Consider the following 5,841-nt stretch of genomic DNA (forward strand, 5'->3'; position numbering starts at 1 on the left):
TCACAGTTACATTTCTTACACCACATTTTAATTACATTTAAGGTTCCTAATGTTTGCTCATTATGGTACTTATGTTACTAACGATTTTTCATGTTAATCTTATCATCAAACCTTTAATTAGTTAGCTCATTTTCTATTGAAAGAATAAACTCTCTCTCTCTCTCTCTCTCTCTCTCTCTCTCTCTCTCTCTCTCTCTCTCTCTCTCTCTCTATATATATATATATATATACACATTTTTTTTTTTAAGAAATTCACGATTGCATATATGCTCTTGAACTTGATCATGGACGTTAGCATTGTAATCCAATAATGGAGTCCTTAGTCTAGGATTCGTGAAAGTTGTACAAAATAAAAAATACACTGTATTTGATATCTCCCTTTTAACATTTTCTAAAAATAAAAAAATCTCTCCATGTCCCTTTTACATCGAAATAAACAAGTGATAATTAGAGATGCATTGTATCGGATTCACCAAATTATAGGAATTACTTATTTTTTTTATTCAATTTGCAACACTATAGTGATAATATTAATATCCAAATTACCACTTTAACAACTCAAAATGACAAGAACATTCCACATGTATGGCTTAATAAGTAACATGACATAAAGATTAATTTAATCCAAGAAAGCAATAGAAAAGTGTCACTCCTAAATGATATTGTTCCATTGAGAATAAAATCAGTTATGGTTTAAAACTTGCTTTTCATCAAAGTGTTGGTGCCTATACTTATCTGATTCCCACTAGGAGAACATAAAAAAATAAGTTACAACATTCAAAAATTAAAATAAAATCTTCAAAATTCAAAAAAAAAAAAAAAAAAACTTGGTGGGCTTCTTTCACTTGCCAATTTTCCAGCCATCTCATGTCTTAGTTGCCACGAACCATCAATTTCCTGAAAGGGGATTTGGGGGGGGAGGGAAGGAGTGAAACAAATTCTCAATAAGCATATAAGTACATGGATTAATATTTGTACAGAATTTAAGGAACTTCATACATACATACATACATAGTGAGACATGAAAAATCTATACCGAACATATATGGTATGAAACTTTCATGCATAACACTACTATACTCCGGTCCAAACTTAAAACATATATCAATGATCTTATATAATCCCATAAGAAAAATACTTATACACTTACCGTATCTTATGAAAATGATAAGAGAAATACTAGAATATTTGGGACGTCAACTATTGACCCACGTACTAAGAATGTACTATATTAGCATTTGTGTGTATTTCAAAGAGAAAAGAATGTACCTGAAAATGGGACATATGATGCCTATTTATAGGGTCATCATGCTTTGAGAGTTCTAATTCAATTGAACTTTGAATTTTAAAGTGATAAAATCTTATCATTATCTCAACCATGTTTCAACTAATGAGTCAAGATAATGAATTTAAAATAGCCACAAAAAAAAAAAAACATTGTCTATAGTTTTTAAAATTAAATAAATTATAGATAAAATCAAAATATTATTTTTATGATTTAATGTTTCAGTTTTTAATTGAAAGAGATAACATTGAAACATTATCTCAATCATCTTTTAGCATTAAATAAATATAGATAAAATTAAAGTATTATTTTAATAGGGGTTTTGTTTTTATCTCAATCATTTAAAATTTCAAATCAACTAAAAGAAATAAAATTAAAGCATTATCTACATTATTTAATTAAATAAAATTTTAACAACTTGACGAAAAATAAAACAAAAAGGTTGGGCTAAAATATTAATTGTGTCTATTTTTCTATTGTTTTATAATGGGCCAAACCTAATTAATAAAATTAGGCCATTGGTATAGGTATTACAGAGATACCGTGACGTAAAATGATAACTATCTTTTTAAATGGTTAGATGCCGTTTCAATTAATTTCGTATTCATTTTACTTTATGGTCACTCTTATCTACATGGAAATAAACAATTACAAGTTTTCCTAAATTTGAAATAAAACCAAGACCACATGACCCAATACAACATATCATAGTTTTAAATGGTTAGATATTTTAATTAGTTTCTTGTTCATTTCACTTTATGTACACTCATATCCACATGAAAATGAATTAATACAAATTTTTACTACATTTTGGACACCACATTTGGTACAAAGTTCATGTAATAGTGACCAAAACTATTGTCATATGAGTGAACTATATTTTAATTATGAGATAAAATACTCAATAAATTACTCTTTTAACTTTTACAAATCTTATAACATGTTCCAAAATATAATTGACTAGCTTTGGAGTGAAATCGAGACCACACGATCCAAAACAACATGTTGCCATTATAAAAGGCTAGGTATTGTTTCAATTAATTTCGTGTTCATTTCAGTTTATGTTCACTCTTACACCATTAAAATTGAATGAATACAAGTTTTCACAACATTCGTACATCATGATCGATGTAAAGTCCATGCGATAGTACCAAAACACTATTGTTGTTTTAGTAACTCAACAAAAATTAGCTTGTTTAATTTGTAAAAATTTGTTAAGATGTTCCAAAATATAGTCGATTGTTTTGGGGTGAAATCGAGACCCCGTGATTCAACACCGCATATTGTCTTTTTAAATGACTATGTATTGTTTCAACTAATTTCGTGTCTGTATCACTTCACGTTCAAGTTATATTCACATAAAAATGAACGAGTTTAAGTTTTTACAATTGGACATCACGATCAATACAAAGTTCACGCAATAGTACCAATACTATTATTTCGTGAGTGCATTACAGTAGGCTTCACTATGAATTTATGTAATTCAAATTACACTATATTCAACATCCTCAAAAATGTACTCGTTTTATTTGTACAAGTCTTCTATATTGTTCTAAAAAATCATGTTGTCTTTTTAAACGGTTGGGCATCATTTCAACTAATTTCGTGTCCATTTCAATTTATGTTCCCTCATATCCACATGAAAATGAATGAATGCAAGTTTTCCTACAGTAGAAGTAAAATTGAGATTCGGTAATCCAAAATGATATGTTGCAATTTTAAACAGCTATATTTTGTTTCAATTAATTTCGTGTCAATTTCAATTTATGTTCTTCATCGTTCAACCGCTTTCGATTGAATTCCTTGAATCGTGGAACGTGATAGGGCTGCTCTAAAAACTGCTTTGATAACTGCACTTCTTGATAACCACGACGCTTTATATTTGTTAAGACCTTGGGCGACTTGAAGGTTTGGGCGAGAACAGAGTAACAGCTCTGGGCGACTGTATGACACTCCATTCGCTCAGATTCTGGGCGACTTGCAGACTTGGGCGATGGCGTTACCGCGTTCTTGGGCCTCCTTATTTGGGCCTTCATCTTGATTTGTTCGATTGGGCTTCGTTCTTTGGGTTATCTAATTTGGGGATCCTCCAATTGGGCTTCATTCCTTGGGCTGTTCGATTTGGGCTGAATTTTTATGTGTCAACAATTATCCCCCAATATGGCAGAATTAATAATTATTAAATTTTGCCATATTCACTTTGTGTTTTCAGCAACATTCGAAATTCTCAAGAATTTCAATCATTGTTTCCTTCTATAACTTGAAAAGGTGCGTCGTTATGCAAACCCTTATAACCTCCAAACACGTCATTTCACTGCACCATTAAATCACGCCTCAAATTTTTCGCGTCTCTCTCAAGATTTACTGTTCATCCTTTACTTCCCTGCTACGTAACGCTGAAAAACTTCGTTCCATCTCAAATGGCTACTTCACAATCTCAAGCTGGCGACTCCTTTAGTTTCAATGACTTTCAGAAACTCCTGAGTCGTCCATACATAACTCCGAGTTTTCTCGCGCCTGCCGACATTGAACGTAATGAGTTCTACTTGAGTCCTTTCTTTGCTGGCCAAGAATGCTTAACTAAAGGCCAAAAGTACTCAATATCTTCGAGCCGTATCTGAGAAAGAATCTTTGCGTTTGGAGATTAACAAGGCTGAGGACGAGTTGAAAGAAATCTCTTCCGAAGTCATGGTTGAAGACTCTTTGATGGTTAGTTTGACTGCTCAGATGAAGGAACTTCAAGCCAAAATGGACGATTGCAGGGCAAGAATGGCTGCTAAAAAGCGCAACGCCTCCCAGGAAATTGAGCGAACTAAGTCCTTGGTCGAGCAGTACAAGAAGTTGGAAGTTGATGATGATGTCGCGGTTGAATTGAATATCACTTCCTCTCGGCAGAACGAGGATTGGGAAAAACTTAGGGAACGAATTCGTTCAGTATGGGGTAGATGTAATTAAGACATATGATGTCTTTTTTTCTTTTGTAATTCGATTTTTTGTAACTTTGTTCATCATTAATGAACATTAACTTCTTGTACATTTATTTGACGTTTGTTTGTTTATTTTTTTTTAGTCGTCAATTCTTTAAGCATTTAACTGCTTTGTACTAAAAATCTTGTCTACTTTCTCTTGATATTTCCACCACTTTTTCCAAGATTTTGGGCTATTTAATTCTGTTTATTAGGCAGAAATGTGGCTGTTCATATTCTGTCTCTTCGTCTCCACCCCCTATAAATGCTTCGCATTTTCCATCTTCTATCTTCATATTTATTTTCTTCTTCGAAACTAATTTGCTGTCATTGCTTGGCATTCTGACAATTGATCTGACCCAAAATGGACTGTTTAGTCCGCCCATTTTACTATTTACCTTGATGTCACCTTTGGTGTGGGAGGTATAGGAAATATTTTCTGGCCAGCAGCGAAATTTTTACCTTCAAAGTTCTTCCCATCGTCTCTTTATCCTTTACAAGGAGTTGATGATAGAAGGCAATTTTTGGGCTGCTTATGGGCTGCTTGTGGGCCACTTTGTTTGCTGAGAGTGCTTCTCAGCCTCTTTGCTCGCCATTGCAGCGATGCATTTAGGAAGGTGGTGAGGCCAGTCCACCCTCTTATTCGGCGATCCCACCTTTGCAGCGATGCATTTAGGAAGGCGGTGTAAGGCTTATTCAGCGATCAGCCGGGAGATTATCTTACTTTTAGTTGTACTTTGTAGAGCATCCATTATTTGTATTTTTGCATTTTTGTAATGAACGTTTGGTAATAAAGGACTTCATTTGAACGTATTTCGCTCTGACTTTGTTATCCTTTAATCGTTCAACATATTTTGATTATACTCTTATCTGCTCACATTCCCATAAAGAAGGAATATATTTTTTCAAATATTTACCGTTAATGAATCTCACGTGCTTGGTGCCGTCTAAATCTTCCAAGTGATACGCTCCATTGGGCAACACACTATTTATTTTGTATGGTCCTTCCCAATTGGGCGACCACTTCCCGTACTTTGGATCTTTGCTATCTAAAGGGAGTATTGTCTTTCAAATTAGTTCACCCAGGCCGAACGATTTGGCTATGACTTTTTTATTATAAAACTTAGCCATTCTTTGTTTTTGCACTTGTAATCTATCTGAGACGTCCAATTTTAATTCATCTAACCCCAATAAATTTTGAACTAGTGATTCGGCATACTCATGATCATTCAACTTATGCTGTAAGCACAATCTGATCGATTGCACGTTGATTTCCATAGGCAAAACGACCTCCTGTCCATAAACAAGTTGGAAAGGAGTGACCTTGGTATTTGACCGAGGTGATGTCCTATAAGCCCATAAGGCCTTGTTCAGACATTCGTGCCAATTTCTGACATTTTCATCTATCATCTTTCTGATGATACTTTTTAGAATCTTATTAGAAGATTCCGTTTGTCCGTTGGATTGAGCGTAGTATGGTGTGGAGTTTACTAATTTAACCCCAAAATCGCTCAAAAATTTATTTACTTGATCCCCATTCAAAGATGTTCCATGATCTACCATTACTGTTTGTGGAATTCCAAACCTATA

This window comes from Olea europaea, chromosome 3 (genome assembly GCF_002742605.1).
Source record: "Olea europaea var. sylvestris chromosome 3, O_europaea_v1, whole genome shotgun sequence".
In the NCBI taxonomy this organism is placed as follows: domain Eukaryota; kingdom Viridiplantae; phylum Streptophyta; class Magnoliopsida; order Lamiales; family Oleaceae; genus Olea; species Olea europaea.